Consider the following 20,054-nt stretch of genomic DNA (forward strand, 5'->3'; position numbering starts at 1 on the left):
GGCAGGTCTGGGACACAGACAAACACAATTATCTAAAAGACCCAAATCTAGATTTTTAAAGAGACAGACGACTGGACCTTTCATTTTTTCCCCTCATTTTTCTTTTCTCTCCACCATTTCCAGTTAAAGCACTTAACTTTATTTTACATTGTGGTTTGTCCCCTTCTGTCCCTAACGTGTTCTGCTGCTTGGTGAAGAAGGTTTGTCCCCTTCTGTCCCTAACGTGTTCTGCTGCTTGGTGGAGAAGGTTTGTCCCCTTCTGTCCCTAACGTGTTCTGCTGCTTGGTGGAGAAGGTTTGTCCCCTTCTGTCCCTAACGTGTTCTGCTGCTTGGTGGAGAAGGTTTGTCCCCTTCTGTCCCTAACGTGTTCTGCTGCTTGGTGGAGAAGGTTTGTCCCCTTCTGTCCCTAACGTGTTCTGCTGCTTGGTGGAGAAGGTTTGTCCCCTTCTGTCCCTAACGTGTTCTGCTGCTTGGTGGAGAAGGTTTGTCCCCTTCTGTCCCTAACGTGTTCTGCTGCTTGGTGGAGAAGGTTTGTCCCCTTCTGTCCCTAACGTGTTCTGCTGCTTGGTGAAGAAGGTTTGTCCCCTTCTGTCCCTAACGTGTTCTGCTGCTTGGTGAAGAAGGTTTGTCCCCTTCTGTCCCTAACGTGTTCTGCTGCTTGGTGAAGAAGGTTTGTCCCCTTCTGTCCCTAACGTGTTCTGCTGCTTGGTGGAGAAGGTTTGTCCCCTTCTGTCCCTAACGTGTTCTGCTGCTTGGTGAAGAAGGTTTGTCCCCTTCTGTCCCTAACGTGTTCTGCTGCTTGGTGGAGAAGGTTTGTCCCCTTCTGTCCCTAACGTGTTCTGCTGCTTGGTGAAGAAGGTTTGTCCCCTTCTGTCCTTAACGTGTTCTGCTGCTTGGTGGAGAAGGTTTGTCCCCTTCTGTCCCTAACGTGTTCTGCTGCTTGGTGAAGAAGGTTTGTCCCCTTCTGTCCTTAACGTGTTCTGCTGCTTGGTGAAGAAGGTTTGTCCCCTTCTGTCCTTAACGTGTTCTGCTGCTTGGTGAAGAAGGTTTGTCCCCTTCTGTCCCTAACGTGTTCTGCTGCTTGGTGAAGAAGGTTTGTCCCCTTCTGTCCCTAACGTGTTCTGCTGCTTGGTGAAGAAGGTTTGTCCCCTTCTGTCCCTAACGTGTTCTGCTGCTTGGTGAAGAAGGTTTGTCCCCTTCTGTCCCTAACGTGTTCTGCTGCTTGGTGAAGAAGGTTTGTCCCCTTCTGTCCCTAACGTGTTCTGCTGCTTGGTGAAGAAGGTTTGTCCCCTTCTGTCCCTAACGTGTTCTGTTGCTTGGTGAAGAAGGTTTGTCCCCTTCTGTCCCTAACGTGTTCTGCTGCTTAGTGAAGAAGGTTTGTCCCCTTCTGTCCCTAACGTGTTCTGCTGCTTGGTGAAGAAGGTTTGTCCCCTTCTGTCCCTAACGTGTTCTGCTGCTTGGTGGAGAAGGTTTGTCCCCTTCTGTCCCTAACGTGTTCTGCTGCTTGGTGAAGAAGGTTTGTCCCCTTCTGTCCCTAACGTGTTCTGCTGCTTGGTGAAGAAGGTTTGTCCCCTTCTGTCCCTAACGTGTTCTGCTGCTTGGTGGAGAAGGTTTGTCCCCTTCTGTCCCTAACGTGTTCTGCTGCTTGGTGAAGAAGGTTTGTCCCCTTCTGTCCCTAACGTGTTCTGCTGCTTGGTGGAGAAGGTTTGTCCCCTTCTGTCCCTAACGTGTTCTGCTGCTTGGTGAAGAAGGTTTGTCCCCTTCTGTCCCTAACGTGTTCTGCTGCTTGGTGAAGAAGGTTTGTCCCCTTCTGTCCCTAACGTGTTCTGCTGCTTGGTGGAGAAGGTTTGTCCCCTTCTGTCCCTAACGTGTTCTGCTGCTTGGTAAAGAAGGTTTGTCCCCTTCTGTCCCTAACGTGTTCTGCTGCTTGGTGAAGGTTTGTCCCCTTCTGTCCCTAACGTGTTCTGCTGCTTGGTGAAGAAGGTTTGTCCCCTTCTGTCCCTAACGTGTTCTGCTGCTTGGTGAAGGTTTGTCCCCTTCTGTCCCTAACGTGTTCTGCTGCTTGGTGGAGAAGGTTTGTCCCCTTCTGTCCCTAACGTGTTCTGCTGCTTGGTGAAGAAGGTTTGTCCCCTTCTGTCCCTAACGTGTTCTGCTGCTTGGTGAAGGTTTGTCCCCTTCTGTCCCTAACGTGTTCTGCTGCTTGGTGAAGAAGGTCTGTCCCCTTCTGTCCCTAACGTGTTCTGCTGCTTGGTGAAAGAAGGAAAGCACCGTTCAGTGGCTTCTCTGTGTCAGGTTTGAGGTTTCAAACGTTTGGTTGAGTAGTCACCTCACCTCCAGCAGCGGACCCTATTAGTTAATTAACACACACACACACACACACACATACACACACACACACACACACACACACACACACACACACACACACACACACACACACACACACACACACACACACACACACACACACACACACACACACACATTTGGTTCGAAGGATCTAATTTGAGGAACATTTGAGACCCAGGAACCAGACATGACGGTGGCCTGACCTGGTTGCCTTCAGCAGTCAGACACGGAGACCCCACCATCTCCCACCTATAGAAATAAATAGTCGGCCATATTGAGTGACTCCATGAGGTAAAATACATTTCTATGTCACCTTTACCCTGGTTATAGTATGCTGGACATAAACACAACCCACCACACTAACGTTACCACGTGTGTCACCACAATTGTAGAGGAGCCTTGTGAAGACATGAATTACGCTGGCTAGCCTGTTGTTGACATATTGTATGGTGAAGGTTTGGGTGTTGGATGGAGAGAAATGTTTAGGGGGGCACCTCTTTATGAGTGTGTGTGTGTGTGGGGGGTCACCTCTTTATGAGTGTGCGTGTGGGGAGGGGGGTCACCTCTTTATGAGTGTGGGGGGTCACCTCTTTATGAGTGTGGGGGGTCACCTCTTTATGAGTGTGGGGGGTCACCTCTTTATGAGTGTGTGTGGGGGGTCACCTCTTTATGAGTGTGGGGGGTCACCTCTTTATGAGTGTGTGTGGGGGGTCACCTCTTTATGAGTGTGGGGGGTCACCTCTTTATGGGTGTGTGTGGGGGGTCACCTCTTTATGAGTGTGGGGGAGGGGGTCACCTCTTTATGAGTGTGTGTGTGGGGGGTCACCTCTTTATGATTGTGGGGGGTCACCTCTTAATGAGTGTGGGGGGCACCTCTTTATGAGTGTGGGGGGACACCTCTTTATGAGTGGGGGGAGGGTCACCTCTTTATGAGTGTGGGGGGATCACCTATTTATGAGTGTGGGGGGTCACCTCTTTATGAGTGTGGGGGGCACCTCTTTATGAGTGTGGGGGTCACCTCTTTATGAGTGTGGGGGGACACCTCTTTATGAGTGTGGGGGGTCACCTCTTTATGAGTGGGGGTCACCTCTTTATGAGTGTGGGGGGCACCTCTTTATGAGTGTGGGGGGACACCTCTTTATGAGTGGGGGGTCACCTCTTTATGAGTGTGGTGGAGGGGGCCAACTCTTTGTGAGTGTTGTCACCTCTTCATGAGTGTGGGGGACACCTCTTTATGAGTTTGGTGGGGGTGTGGGGGGCACCTTTTTATGAGTGTGGGGGGTCACCTCTTTATGAGTGTGGGGGGGGTCACCTCTTTATGAGTTTGGTGGGGGGGTGTGGGGGGCACCTTTTTATGAGTGTGGGGGTCACCTCTTTATGAGTGTGGGGGGGGTCACCTCTTTATGAATGGGGGATCACCTCTTATGAAGGTAGAACCACTGTGTGAGGTATTAGATAAGAAGACAATGACCGTGTGAAGGTGGTGTCATGGCTTTAGTAGGAAAAGGACCATCTCGTTCCCTGAGGACTGACATTAATGTTTCATTATTTGACCAGGACAAAGCAGACACATTGTACAACCATAACTGATCAGTATTTTGGAAGTCAGCTGATAACCAGTGAACACACAGGTATACAGCATACAGCACAGTGGTTTACAGTAGTATATTCATGATCACTGTAGGCTATATGGTACTGTATCCATTCTGTGAGTTATTCAGATTGAGAAACCTCTTCTACATCACAGTGAGGTGATGAGGTCACCCCGTTTCTAACCGAGTTACAATCAGAGGCTTCCTGTAGCTCCCTCATCTTCCCCTCTAGTCTCTCTGCCATCACACTCTGATGGGTCTTCCTCAGTATTTCAGGGAGTCTCCTCAGGTCTTCCTCTGAGGCATCCCTGATCCAGTCCTTCACCTGGCCCTGCAAGAGGCCTCTCTGGCCGGACTGGGAGAGGCTGCTGGCTGGGTGCTGCTGCTGCTCCTGCTCAAATAAAAGGAAATTCAACTTTATTTAAATTGCATTTAAAATTGAGGGACATTTTCAAATAATAAAATGAAGGAGAAATACAACAACAGAAGGCAAATACAAGAGAATAATGAAGTGAAATCATTGATTAAAGGCCAGGTTAAATGTAAACCTCGAACTGTGTGTGTTGGTCATTTGGTATTTAATTAGGATCCCTGTTAGTTGTTGCCAGAGCAGCAACTACTCTTCCTGGGTCCCACACGCAACATAAACCAGGACATAATGCAGAACATGAATAGACAACAACAGCTTAACGACAGAACTACATCACTGTACAGTGGGGCAAAAAAGTATTTAGTCAGCCACCAATTGTGCAAGTTCTCCCACTTAAAAAGATGAGAGAGGCCTGTAGTTTTCATCATAGGTACACTTCAACTATGACAGACAAAATGAGAAAGGAAAAAATCCAGAGAATCACATTGTAGGATTTTGAATGAATTTATTTGCAAATTATGGTGTAAAATAAGTATTTGGTCAATAACAAAAGTTTATCTCAATACGTTGTTATATACCCTTTGTTGACAATGACAGAGGTCAAACGTTTTCTGTAAGTCTTCACAAGGTTTTCACACACTGTTGCTGGTATTTTGGCCCATTCCTCCATGCAGATCTCCTCTAGAGCAGTGATGTTTTGGGGCTGTTGCTGGGCAACACGGACTTTCAACTCCCTCCAAAGATTTTCTATGGGGTTGAGATCTGGAGACTGGCAAGGCCACTCCAGGACCTTGAAATGCTTCTTACGAAGCCACTCCTTCGTTGCCCGGGCGGTGTGTTTGGGATCATTGTCATGCTGAAAGACCCAGCCACGTTTCATCTTCAATGCCCTTGCTGATGGAAGGAGGTTTTCACTCAAAATCTCACGATACATGGCCCCATTCATTCTTTCCTTTACACGGATCAGTCATCCTGATCCCTTTGCAGAAAAAACAGCCCCAAAGCATGATGTTTCCACCCCAATGCTTCACAGTAGGTATGGTGTTCTTTGGATGCAACCCCTGCATTCTTTGTCCTCCAAACACGACGAGTTGAGTTTTTACCAAAAAGTTATATTTTGGTTTCATCTGACCATATGACATTCTCCCAAACTTCTTCTGGATCATCCAAATGCTCTCCAGCAAACTTCAGATGGGCCTGGACATGTACTGGCTTAAGCAGGGGGACACGTCTGGCACTGCAGGATTTGAGTCCCTGGCGGCTTCGTGTGTTACTGATGGTATGCTTTGTTACTTTGGTCCCAGCTCTCTGCAGGTCATTCACTAGCTCCCCCCGTGTGGTTCTGGGATTTTTGCTCACCGTTCTTGTGATCATTTTGACCCCACGGGGTGAGATCTTGCGTGGAGCCCCAGATCAAGGAAGATTATCAGTGGTCTTGTATGTCTTCCATTTCCTAATAATTGCTCCCACAGTTGATTTCTTTAAACCAAGCTGCTTACCTATTGCAGATTCAGTCTTCCCAGCCTGGTGCAGGTCTACAATTTTGTTTCTGGTCTCCTTTGACAGCACTTTGGTCTTGGCCATAGTGGAGTTTGGAGTGTGACTGTTTGAGGTTGTGGACAGGTGTCTTTTATACTGATAACAAGTTCAAACAGGTGCCATTAATACAGGTAACGAGTGGAGGACAGAGGAGCCTCTTAAAGAAGAAGTTACAGGTCTGTGAGAGCCAGAAATCTTGCTTGTTTGTAGGTGACCAAATACTTATTTTCCACCATAATTTGCAAATAAATGTATTAAAAATCCTACAATGTGATTTTCTGGATTTTTCCCCTAATTTTGTCTGGTCATAGTTGGAGTGTACCTATGATGAAAATTACAGGCCTCTCTCATCTTTTAAGTGGGAGAACTTGCACAATTGGTGGCTGACAAAATACTTTTTGCCCCACTGTAAAATAAGAGAAATATAACTAAGGTTCTGTACTGGCTCAAAACGGAGGAAAACAAGACAGAGACCTGCTATTCTAGGTCTCCATTTATCATTTATGTGTTCATATATGACATTACATTCAGTAGCATCGATCAGTACATACACACACAATACTTAGGGTCTGTCTCTCTAACCTGGTGCTCCTGCTCCTCTTCAGTGGCCATCAACCTCCAGACCAGCTTCCTCAGCTTCACCACTCTCATCTCGTGATGAGCGAAGAAGTCAGGAAGGAACGTTCTGAGTAGTTTAAACTCACCTGCAAACGAGGAAAACATTTTGATTTGTTTGTCAGTAACACTAACGTAATACTAATGAATAATACCAATTCAATGCAAAAATATATGAATATTACTTTCATTACATTTCATAAAAGTCTGCAATAAATCAAATATAGACCCCAAATTCTGTTTCAGTATTTGGGTTTGAAATACACCACAGCTAAAAACAAAAGTCGATATCAAGATCTTGTCGATAATGTGATACCCACCTCCATCTTTCAGTTCTTCACAGGAAAGGGCGCAGAGGTTGTCGTGCCAACACGTACCCCTGAGGACCGTCTTCCGCCCCAGTGACGCGCAATCCGTGTGATTTACGCACAGCGCGCCCGAAGAAGTGCTGTAGGAGAAGGAACCGTGAGGGCATTTTTCACACTCTGTGTCCGTCTCCGTCGTACCTGTGGGGGCATTTGACATTTTTAAACAAATGTATATTACTATTTGTCCGTTATAAACCATTATATACCGTTTTTCGATCTATCTGCAAAATAACGCTATTGCACATTGACGGAACTGGTGATATATCTGTCCATTCTGTTTCTTACCTCTCCGTTTCACCCCGTAGCCAGAAGGACACTCCGTGTGTCTGATACAGAAATCGGCGTCCCAGTAATATCCTCCTTTGCACTCACACACCCTGTCATTGAGAACCGAGCACTCCTCCTTGACCACCTGGTGCTCCCCACAGAACGTGCCGCAGTACAGACACTTGTGCAGGTAGTTCCAGTACTGAGTGTAGTGGCCTGATGGACATGGTGTACACACGGTCTGCGTGGTGGCGGTGCAGTGCGCAGACATGTGATGGCCAGGTGGACAGCGATGACAGGTGAGTAACTGGCCGGTGGAGGAGTCCAGGTGGTGATACGTGGGGGGTCTGACTTTGAAGAACCTCTTTCATTGCGCTACAACTGAGATCAACCGACGACAGCACTACCAGGATTGTGAACAACTGTAAATATAAGAAAATAATGCACTTTGTTTAGAGCACGTTGTGACAATATAAAAATGTCTTTATTAAATACATTCGATTGATATAAAGGTTTCAACTGTAGGCTAAGGGGCTACCAATTTATTACACAACATTATTGTAAAATTGACTAATAATTACAAACAGCTTTTGTCATGGCAACACATTCACATTGTACAATATACCGAAATATGTAACTTTAAAATGTTGCAATATATAAATAATGTGTTAAAAAGGAACATCCTTGTATGTGCCATTATCCCATCATCAGAAGAGTGACTCACCATGTTGATGTTGTCGCTTGTCCAGCTGTAAAAGGACTTGATCATGGATCCTTCTCTCTGCCCTTTATCGTCAATCGGACTAGAGAGAGGAAGGGGAGGAGTCATATCCTCTATTGTGGGCTGATTCAGACCTTATCGCCCTTTATCGTCAACCGTGGATTAGAAAGAGGAAGGGGGGGAGTCATATCCTCTATTGTGGGCTGATTCAGACTTTATCGCCCTTTATCGTCTACCGTGGATTAGAAAGAGGAAGGGAGATTGTGGGCTGATTCAGACCTTATCGCCCTTTATCGTCAACCGTGGACAAGAAAGAGGAAGGGGAGGAGTGTGGGCTGATTCAGACCTTATCGCCCTTTATCGTCAACCGTGGACAAGAAAGAGGAAGGGGAGGAGTCAGTCAGGGATGGAGACATGCCCTCTATTAGATCATATTATAACACCTTCACAAGTCACGCCTGGTGTCCCCAGTTAGTCACAACACGCCTGGTGTCCCCAGTTAGTCATAACACACCTGGTGTCCCCAGTTAGTCATAACACACCTGGTGTCCCCAGTTAGTCATAACACACCTGGTGTCCCCAGTTAGTCATAACACACCTGGTGTCCCCAGTTAGTCATAACACACCTGGTGTCCCCAGTTAGTCATAACACCTGGTGTCCCCAGTTAGTCACAACACACCTGGTGTCCCCAGTTAGTCATAACACGCCTGGTGTCCCCAGTTAGTCATAACACACCTGGTGTCCCCAGTTAGTCATAACACACCTGGTGTCCCCAGTTAGTCATAACATGCCTGGTGTCCCCAGTTAGTCATAACACACCTGGTGTCCCCAGTTAGTCACAACATGCCTGGTGTCCCCAGTTAGTCATAACACACCTGGTGTCCCCAGTTAGTCATAACACACCTGGTGTCCCCAGTTAGTCATAACACACCTGGTGTCCCCAGTTAGTCATAACACACCTGGTGTCCCCAGTTAGTCATAACACACCTGGTGTCCCCAGTTAGTCATAACACACCTGGTGTCCCCAGTTAGTCATAACACGCCTGGTGTCCCCAGTTAGTCATAACACACCTGGTGTCCCCAGTTAGTCATAACACCTGGTGTCCCCAGTTAGTCATAACACACCTGGTGTCCCCAGTTAGTCATAACACACCTGGTGTCCCCAGTTAGTCATAACACACCTGGTGTCCCCAGTTAGTCATAACACACCTGGTGTTCCAGTTAGTCATAACACACCTGGTGTCCCCAGTTAGTCACAACATGCCTGGTGTCCCCAGTTAGTCACAACACACCTGGTGTCCCCAGTTAGTCATAACACACCTGGTGTCCCCAAGTTAGTCACAACACACCTGGTGTCCCCAGTTAGTCACAACATGCATGGTGTCCCCAGTTAGTCATAACACACCTGGTGTCCCCAGTTAGTCATAACACGCCTGGTGTCCCCAGTTAGTCACAACATGCATGGTGTCCCCAGTTAGTCATAACACACCTGGTGTCCCCAGTTAGTCATAACACACCTGGTGTCCCCAGTTACGGATAACCCGGCTGGTGTCACAACACCTGGTGTCCCCAGTTAGTCATAACACGCCTGGTGTCCCCAGTTAGTCATAACACACCTGGTGTCCCCAGTTAGTCACAACACGCCTGGTGTCCCCAGTTAGTCATAACACACCTGGTGTCCCCAGTTAGTCACAACACGCCTGGTGTCCCCAGTTAGTCATAACACGCCTGGTGTCCCCAGTTAGTCCCCAGTTGTCCCCAATTAGTCATAACACGCCTGGTGTCCCCAGTTAGTCATAACACGCCTGGTGTCCCCAGTTAGTCATAACACACCTGGTGTCCCCAGTTAGTCCCCAATTAGTCATAACACGCCTGGTGTCCCCAGTTAGTCATAACACACCTGGTGTCCCCAGTTAGTCATAACACACCTGGTGTCCCCAGTTAGTCCCCAATTGTCATAACACGCCTGGTGTCCCCAGTTAGTCATAACACACCTGGTGTCCCCAGTTAGTCATAACACACCTGGTGTCCCCAGTTAGTCATAACACACCTGGTGTCCCCAGTTAGTCACAACAATGGTGTCCCCAGTTAACACATGCCTGGTGTCCCCAGTTAGTCATAACACACCTGGTGTCCCCAGTTAGTCATAACACACCTGGTGTCCCCAGTTAGTCCCCAGTTAGTCATAACACGCCTGGTGTCCCCAGTTAGTCATAACACACCTGGTGTCCCCAGTTAGTCATAACACACCTGGTGTCCCCAGTTAGTCCCCAATTAGTCATAACACGCCTGGTGTCCCCAGTTAGTCATCACCTGGTGTCCCCAGTTATTCACACCTGGTGTCCCCAGTTAGTCATAACACGCCTGGTGTCCCCAGTTAGTCATAACACACCTGGTGTCCCCAGTTAGTCATAACACACCTGGTGTCCCCAGTTAGTCATAACACACCTGGTGTCCCCAGTTAGTCCCCAATTAGTCATAACACGCCTGGTGTCCCCAGTTAGTCATAACACACCTGGTGTCCCCAGTTAGTCATAACACACCTGGTGTCCCCAGTTAGTCATAACATGCCTGGTGTCCCCAGTTAGTCACAACATGCCTGGTGTCCCCAGTTAGTCACAACACGCCTGGTGTCCCCAGTTAGTCATAACACACCTGGTGTCCCCAGTTAGTCATAACACACCTGGTGTCCCCAGTTAGTCACAACATGCCTGGTGTCCCCAGTTAGTCCCCAATTAGTCACATTGACTCGCCTGGTGTCCCCAGTTAGTCATAACACACCTGGTGTCCCCAGTTAGTCATAACACACCTGGTGTCCCCAGTTAGTCATAACACACCTGGTGTCCCCAGTTAGTCATAACACACCTGGTGTCCCCAGTTAGTCACAACACGCATGGTGTCCCCAGTTAGTCATAACACACCTGGTGTCCCCAGTTAGTCATAACACACCTGGTGTCCCCAGTTAGTCACAACACGCCTGGTGTCCCCAGTTAGTCATAACACACCTGGTGTCCCCAGTTAGTCACAACATGCCTGGTGTCCCCAGTTAGTCATAACACACCTGGTGTCCCCAGTTAGTCATAACACGCCTGGTGTCCCCAGTTAGTTAGTCATAACACGCCTGGTGTCCCCAGTTAGTCACAACACACCTGGTGTCCCCAGTTAGTCATAACACACCTGGTGTCCCCAGTTAGTCAACACACCTGGTGTCCCCAGTTAGTCCCCACATAACACGCCTGGTGTCCCCAGTTAGTCATAACACACCTGGTGTCCCCAGTTAGTCATAACACACCTGGTGTCCCCAGTTAGTCACAACATGCCTGGTGTCCCCAGTTAGTCACAACATGCCTGGTGTCCCCAGTTAGTCACAACACGCCTGGTGTCCCCAGTTAGTCATAACACACCTGGTGTCCCCAGTTAGTCATAAACACCTGGTGTCCCCAGTTAGTCACAACATGCCTGGTGTCCCCAGTTAGTCATAACACACCTGGTGTCCCCAGTTAGTCATAACATGACCTGGTGTCCCCAGTTAGTCATAACACACCTGGTGTCCCCAGTTAGTCATAACACACCTGGTGTCCCCAGTTAGTCATAACACACCTGGTGTCCCCAGTTAGTCATAACACACCTGGTGTCCCCAGTTAGTCACAACACGCCTGGTGTCCCCAGTTAGTCATAACACACCTGGTGTCCCCAGTTAGTCACAACACGCCTGGTGTCCCCAGTTAGTCATAACATGCCTGGTGTCCCCAGTTAGTCATAACACACCTGGTGTCCCCAGTTAGTCACAACATGCCTGGTGTCCCCAGTTAGTCACACACCTGGTGTCCCCAGTTAGTCATAACACACCTGGTGTCCCCAGTTAGTCATAACACACCTGGACAGGGCTCTGGTTCCTTTCTGAGGAGCAAGGTGTCCCCAGTTAGTCACAACATGCCTGGTGTCCCCAGTTAGTCACAACACCGCCTGGTGTCCCCAGTTAGTCATAACATGCGTGGTGTCCCCAATTAGTCATAACATGCCTGGTGTCCCCAGTAGGTCACAACATGCCTGGTGTCCCCAGTTAGTCATAACATGCCTGGTGTCCCCAGTTAGTCATAACACGCGTGGTGTCCCCAATTAGTCATAACACACCTGGTGTCCCCAGTTAGTCACAACATGCCTGGTGTCCCCAGTTAGTCACAACATGCATGGTGTCCCCAGTTAGTCATAACACACCTGGTGTCCCCAATTAGTCATAACACACCTGGTGTCCCCAGTTAGTCACAACATGCCTGGTGTCCCCAGTTAGTCACAACATGCCTGGTGTCCCCAGTTAGTCATAACACACCTGGTGTCCCCAATTAGTCATAACATGCATGGTGTCCCCAGTTAGTGTCATGCATGGTGTCCCCAGTTAGTCACAACATGCCTGGTGTCCCCAGTTAGTCATAACATGCATGGTGTCCCCAGTTAGTCACAACATGCATGGTGTCCCCAGTTAGTCACAACATGCATGGTGTCCCCAGTTAGTCACAACATGCATGGTGTCCCCAGTTAGTCACAACATGCATGGTGTCCCCAGTTAGTCACAACATGCATGGTGTCCCCAGTTAGTCATAACACACCTGGTGTCCCCATTTAGTGATAACACGCGTGGTGTCCCCAGTTAGTCATAACAGGTGAAGAGGGCAAGACAGCGCCTATTCCCCCTCAGGATACTGATACGATTTGGCATGGGTCCTGAGATCCTCAAAAAGTTATACAGCTGCACCATCGAGTGCACTGGTTGCATCACCGCCTGGTATGGCAACTGCTCGGCCTCCTACCGCAAGGCAATACAGAGGGTAATGCGTATGGCCCAAGCTTCCCGCCATCCAGGACCTCTATACCAGGCGGTGTCAGAGGAAGGCCCTAAAAATGGTCAAAGACTCCCCTAGTCATAGACTGTTCTCTCTGCTACCGCACAGCAAGAGACACCAGAGCGCCAAGTATAGGTCCAAAAAGCTTCTACCCCCAATCCATAAGACTCCCGAACAGCTAATCAAATGGCTACCCAGACTATTTGCATTGCCCCGCCCCTCCCTCTTTTACACTGCTGCTACTCTCTATTTATGGTTTATGCATAGTCACTTTAACTCTACCTACATGTACATATTACCTCGACTAACCGGTGCCCCCGCACATTGACTCTGTACCGGTACCCCCTGTATATAGCATCCACATTGACTCTGTACAGGTACCCCCTGTATATAACCTCCACATTGACTCTGTACAGGTACCCCCTGTATATAGCCTCCACATTGACTCTGTACAGGTACCCCCTGTATCTAGCCTCCACATTGACTCTGTACCGTTACGCCCTGTATATAGCCTCCACATTGACTCTGTACAGGTACCCCCTGTATATAGCCTCCACATTGACTCTGTACAGGTACCCCTGTATATAGCCTCCACATTGACTCTGTACAGGTACCCCCTATATCTAGCCTCCACATTGACTCTGTACCGGTACCCCTGTATATAGCCTCCACATTGACTCTGTACTAGGTACCCCCTGTATATAGCCTCCACATTGACTCTGTACTAGGTACCCCTGTATATAGCCTCCACATTGACTCTGTACAGGTACCCCTGTATATAGCCTCCACATTGACTCTGTACCAGTACCCCCTGTATATAGCCTCCACATTGACTCTGTACCAGTACACCCTGTATATAGCCTCCACATTGACTCTGTACCGGTACCCCTGTATATAGCCTCCACATTGACTCTGTACCAGTACCCCTAGTATCTAGCCTCCACATTGACTCTGTACCGGTACCCCCTGTATATAGCCTCCACATTGACTCTGTACCAGTACCCCCTGTATATAGCCTCCACATTGACTCTGTACCAGTACCCCTGTATATAGCCTCCACATTGACTCTGTACCAGTACCCCCTATATCTAGCCTCCACATTGACTCTGTACCGGTACCCCCTGTATATAGCCTCCACATTGACTCTGTACAGGTACCCCCTGTATATAGCCTCCACATTGACTCTGTACCAGTACCCCCTGTATATAGCCTCCACATTGACTCTGTACCAGTACACCCTGTATATAGCCTCCACATTGACTCTGTACCGGTACCCCCTGTATATAGCCTCCACATTGACTCTGTACCAGTACCCCCTATATCTAGCCTCCACATTGACTCTGTACCGGTACCCCCTGTATATAGCCTCCACATTGACTCTGTACCAGTACCCCCTGTATATAGCCTCCACATTGACTCTGTACCAGTACCCCCTGTATATAGCCTCCACATTGACTCTGTACCAGTACCCCCTATATCTAGCCTCCACATTGACTCTGTACCGGTACCCCCTGTATATAGCCTCCACATTGACTCTGTACCGGTACCCCCTGTATATAGCCTCCACATTGACTCTGTACAGGTACCCCCTGTATATAGCCTCCACATTGACTCTGTACCAGTACCCCCTGTATATAGCCTCCACATTGACTCTGTACCAGTACACCCTGTATATAGCCTCCACATTGACTCTGTACCAGATCCAGACTAGTTGGTACCCCCTGTATATAGCCTCCACATTGACTCTGTACCAGTACCCCTATATCTAGCCTCCACATTGACTCTGTACTAGGTACCCCCTGTATATAGCCTCCACATTGACTCTGTACCAGTACCCCCTGTATATAGCCTCCACATTGACTCTGTACCAGTACCCCCTGTATATAGCCTCCACATTGACTCTGACTCTCAGACTAGTTGTACCCCCTGTATATAACCTCCACATTGACTCTGTACCAGTACCCCTATATCTAGCCTCCACATTGACTCTGTACCAGTAGATGTAACCTGATCATATAGTCTCCACATTGACTCTGTACCAGTACCCCTGTATCTAGCCTCCAGATTGACTCTGTACCGGTACCCCCTGTATATAGCCTCCACATTGACTCTGTAACCAGTACCCCTGTATCTAGCCTCCACATTGACTCTGTAACCAGGACTACCCCCCTGTATATAGCCTCCACATTGACTCTGTACCAGATCAGAAAAAACACACACACATCAGTAACCAGATCAGACTCTCTAACCTCTCTCTCTCACTATTTGTAACCAGATCAGACTAGTTGTAACCACTCAGACTAGTTGTAACTTCAGACTAGTTGACAACCAGATCATGACTCTATAAACCAGGTCTGTAACCAGATCAGACTAGATGTAACCAGGTCACCACTACTAACCTATAGGTAAAATGTAGGAAGGGCTGCTGTAACCAGATCCAGACTAGTTGTAACCAGAGCAGACTAGTTTTAACCAGGTCAGACTAGTTGTAACCAGATCAGACTGTTGTAACCAGATCAGACTAGTTTAACCAGATCAGACTAGTTTACCAACTCCTATGGTCGTTGTTGCTGCCAATGACAATAGGACTTGTAACCAGATCAGACTAGACTAACCAGGTCAGACTAGTTGTAAAGATCAGACTATTATAACCAGATGACGACATTATGATCCTCCGTCAGGAAGTTACCCAGACTAGACACTGCAACCTGACAACCAAACACTAGGAGCTCTGGTTCCTTAACCAGAGGAGACTAGTTGAGATGGCGTGTAACCAGATCAGACAGTTGTACCAAAGCAACATCAAACCAACAGAGATCAGACTAGATGTAACCAGATGAGACTAGTTGTAACCAGATCAGACTAGTTGTAACCAGATCAGACTAGTTGTAACCAGATCAGACTAGATGTAACCAGATCAGACTAGTTGTAACCAGATCAGACTAGTTGTAACCAGATCAGACTAGTTGTAACCAGATCAGACTAGTTGTAACCAGATCAGACTAGTTGTAACCAGATCAGACTAGTTGTAACCAGATCAGACTAGTTGTAACCAGATCAGACTAGTTGTAACCAGATCAGACTATATGTAACCAGATCAGACTATATGTAACCAGATCAGACTAGTTGTAACCAGATCAGACTAGATGTAACCAGATCAGACTAGTTGTAACCAGATCAGACTAGTTGTAACCAGATCAGACTAGTTGTAACCAGATCAGACTAGTTGTTACCAGATCAGACTAGTTGTAACCAGATCAGACTAGTTGTAACCAGATCAGACTAGATGTAACCAGATCAGACTAGTTGTAACCAGATCAGACTAGTTGTAACCAGATCAGACTAGTTGTAACCAGATCAGACTAGTTGTAACCAGATCAGACTAGATGTAACCAGATCAGACTAGTTGTTACCAGATCAGACTATATGTAACCAGATCAGACTAGTTGTAACCAGATCAGACTAGTTGTTACCAGATCAGACTAGTTGTTACCAGATCAGACTAGTTGTAACCAGATCAGACTAGTTGTAACCAGATCAGACTAGTTGTAACCAGATCAGACTAGTTGTTACCAGATCAGATCAGTTGACCAGATCAGACTAGTTGTAACCAGATCAGACTAGTTGTAACCAGATCAGACTAGTTGTAACCAGATCAGACTAGTTGTAACCAGATCAGACTAGTTGTAACCAGATCAGACTAGATGTTACCAGATCAGACTAGTTGTAACCAGATCAGACTAGTTGTTACCAGATCAGACAGACTAACCAGATCAGACTAGTTGTAACCAGATCAGACTAGTTGTTACCAGATCAGACTAGTTGTAACCAGATCAGACTAGTTGTAACCAGATCAGACTAGTTGTAACCAGATCAGACTAGTTGTAACCAGATCAGACTAGTTGTAACCAGATCAGACTAGTTGTAACCAGATCAGACTAGTTGTTACCAGATCAGACTAGTTGTAACCAGATCAGACTAGTTGTAACCAGATCAGACTAGTTGTAACCAGATCAGACTAGTTGTAACCAGATCAGACTAGTTGTAACCAGATCAGACTAGTTGTAACCAGATCAGACTAGTTGTAACCAGATCAGACTAGTTGTTACCAGATCAGACTAGTTGTAACCAGATCAGACTAGTTGTAACCAGATCAGACTAGTTGTAACCAGATCAGACTAGTTGTTACCAGATCAGACTAGTTGTAACCAGATCAGACTAGTTGTAACCAGATCAGACTAGTTGTAACCAGATCAGACTAGTTGTAACCAGATCAGACTAGTTGTAACCAGATCAGACTAGTTGTAACCAGATCAGACTAGTTGTAACCAGATCAGACTAGTTGTAACCAGATCAGACTAGTTGTAACCAGATCAGACTAGTTGTAACCAGATCAGACTAGTTGTAACCAGATCAGACTAGTTGTAACCAGATCAGACTAGTTGTAACCAGATCAGACTAGTTGTAACCAGATCAGACTAGTTGTAACCAGATCAGACTAGTATAGTCGTAACTTGTTTGATCTGGTTACAACTAGTCTCATCTGGTACAGAGGAGACAATGACCCTAGAAGACATCACAAACAGATCTGGGACCACACTTGTGGAGGTGAGACAGTGAACCACCTTCCAGGAGACAAGATGACACAGTGAATAACCTTCCAGGAGAGAATGACACAGTGAATAACCTTCCAGGAGACAAGATGACACAGTGAATAACCTTCCAGGAGAGAATGACACAGTGAAGAACCTTCCAGGAGACAGAATGACACAGTGAAGAACCTTCCAGGAGACAGAATGACACAGTGAAGAACCTTCCAGGAGACAAGATGACACAGTGAATAACCTTCCAGGAGAGAATGACACAGTGAATAACCTTCCAGGAGACAAGATGACGCAGTGAATAACCTTCCAGGAGACAAGATGACACAGTGAATAACCTTCCAGGAGACAGAATGACACAGTGAAGAACCTTCCAGGAGACAGAATGACACAGTGAACCACCTTCCAGGAGACAAGATGACACAGTGAAGAACCTTCCAGGAGACAGAATGACACAGTGAATAACCTTCCAGGAGACAAGATGACACAGTGAATAACCTTCCAGGAGACAGAATGACACAGTGAAGAACCTTCCAGGAGACAGAATGACACAGTGAAGAACCTTCCAGGAGACAAGATGACACAGTGAACCACCTTCCAGGAGACAGAATGACACAGTGAATAACCTTCCAGGAGACAGAATGACACAGTGAAGAACCCTTCCAGGAGACAAGAACCTTTCCAGGAGACAGAATGACACAGTGAAGAACCTTCCAGGAGACAGAATGACACAGTGAATAACCTTCCAGGAGACAAGATGACACAGTGAATAACCTTCCAGGAGACAGAATGACACAGTGAAGAACCTTCCAGGAGACAGAATGACACAGTGAAGAACCTTCCAGGAGACAGAATGACACAGTGAAGAACCTTCCAGGAGACAGAATGACAGTGAATAACCTTCAGGAGACAGATGACACAGTAACCTTCCAGGAGACAGAATGACACAGTGAAGAACCTTCCAGGAGACAGAATGACACAGTGAATAATCTTCCAGGAGACAGAATGACACAGTGAAGAACCTTCCAGGAGACAGAATGACACAGTGAAGAACCTTCCAGGAGACAGAATGACACAGTGAAGAACCTTCCAGGAGACAGAATGACACAGTGAAGAACCTTTCAGGAGACAGAATGACACAGTGAATAACCTTCCAGGAGACAGAATGACACAGTGAAGAACCTTCCAGGAGACAGAATGACACAGTGAATAATCTTCCAGGAGACAGAATGACACAGTGAAGAACCTTCCAGGAGACAGAATGACACAGTGAATAACCTTCCAGGAGACAAGATGACACAGTGAATAACCTTCCAGGAGACAGAATGACACAGTGAATAATGACCAGTAGACAGAATGACACAGTGAACAACCTTCCAGGAGACAAGATGACACAGTGAAGAACCTTCCAGGAGACAAGATGACAGAGTGAATAACCTTCCAGGAGACAGAATGACACAGTGAAGAACCTTCCAGGAGACAAGATGACACAGTGAATAACCTTCCAGGAGACAGAATGACACAGTGAATAACCTTCCAGGAGACAAGATGACAGAGTGAACCACCTTCCAGGAGACAGAATGACACAGTGAATAACCTTCCAGGAGACAGAATGACACAGTGAATAACCTTCCAGGAGACAGAATGACACAGTGAATAACCTTCCAGGAGACAAGATGACACAGTGAATAACCTTCCAGGAGACAAGATGACACAGTGAATAACCTTCACATAGTAATTTTTCCGGAGAGTAAAGATGAGTCAAGTCATTTCATAGCACAGGACAGTGTGGACATCTCAGCTGTACACTGAAGCTTCACATAAACACTAGATGTTAAGGAAGGAATACCACGTCCTTATTGAGTCTAATGAGGAAGTGTAATGAGGAAGCTATTTCCTGTTTCTTAATAAGCAAATTGTTAGGAGATTGAAATGCCCGTAACAAGACTGAGTCAATAGGAGGAGTGGTGTGTATTTATTTTTTATTTTACCTTTATTTTACTAGGCAAGTCAGTTAAGAACAAATTATTATTTTCATTGACGGCCTAGGAACAGTGGGTTAACAGCCTGTTCAGGGGCAGAACGACAGATTTGTACCTTGTCAGCTCAGGGATTTGAACTTGCAACCTTCCAGTTACTAGTCCAACGCTCTAACCACTAGGCTACCCTGCTGCCCCTCCACTCTAACCACTAGGCTACCCTGCTGCCCCTCCACTCTAACCACTAGGCTACCCTGCCGCCCCTCCACTCTAACCACTAGGCTACCCTGCTGCCCCTCCACTCTAACCACTAGGCTACCCTGCCGCCCCTCCACTCTAACCACTAGGCTACCCTGCCGCCCCTCCACTCTAACCACTAGGCTACCCTGCTGCCCCTCCACTCTAACCACTAGGCTACCCTGCTGCCCCTCCACTCTAACCACTAGGTTACCCTGCCGCCCCTCCACTCTAACCACTAGGTTACCCTGCCGCCCCTCCACTCTAACCACTAGGCTACCCTGCCGCCCCTCCACTCTAACCACTAGGCTACCCTGCTGCCCCTCCACTCTAACCACTAGGCTACCCTGCTGCCCCTCCACTCTAACCACTAGGCTCCCCTGCTGCCCCTCCACTCTAACCACTAGGCTCCCCTGCTGCCCCTCCACTCTAACCACTAGGCTACCCTGCTGCCCCTCCACTCTAACCACTAGGCTCCCCTGCTGCCCCTCCACTCTAACCACTAGGCTCCCCTGCTGCCCCTCCACTCTAACCACTAGGCTCCCCTGCTGCCCCTCCACTCTAACCACTAGGC

At 47.5% G+C, this 20,054-nt stretch overlaps 1 pseudogene across 1 annotated transcript; it reads right to left on the reverse strand.

Annotated features, from left to right (window-relative positions):
- Window positions 1-3,824: 3,824 nt before the first annotated feature.
- Window positions 3,825-7,869, reverse strand: LOC127926992 (tumor necrosis factor receptor superfamily member 6B-like; annotated as a pseudogene). Its single transcript, XR_008125825.1, has 5 exons — window positions 7,825-7,869; window positions 7,119-7,522; window positions 6,786-6,971; window positions 6,433-6,554; window positions 3,825-4,332 (listed from the first exon to the last, which is right to left on the reverse strand). The product of XR_008125825.1 is annotated as a tumor necrosis factor receptor superfamily member 6B-like (transcript).
- Between the last annotated feature and the right edge of the window lie 12,185 nt (window positions 7,870-20,054).

Source organism: Oncorhynchus keta, unplaced genomic scaffold (assembly GCF_023373465.1).
Source record: "Oncorhynchus keta strain PuntledgeMale-10-30-2019 unplaced genomic scaffold, Oket_V2 Un_contig_8871_pilon_pilon, whole genome shotgun sequence".
In the NCBI taxonomy this organism is placed as follows: Eukaryota; Metazoa; Chordata; class Actinopteri; order Salmoniformes; family Salmonidae; genus Oncorhynchus; species Oncorhynchus keta.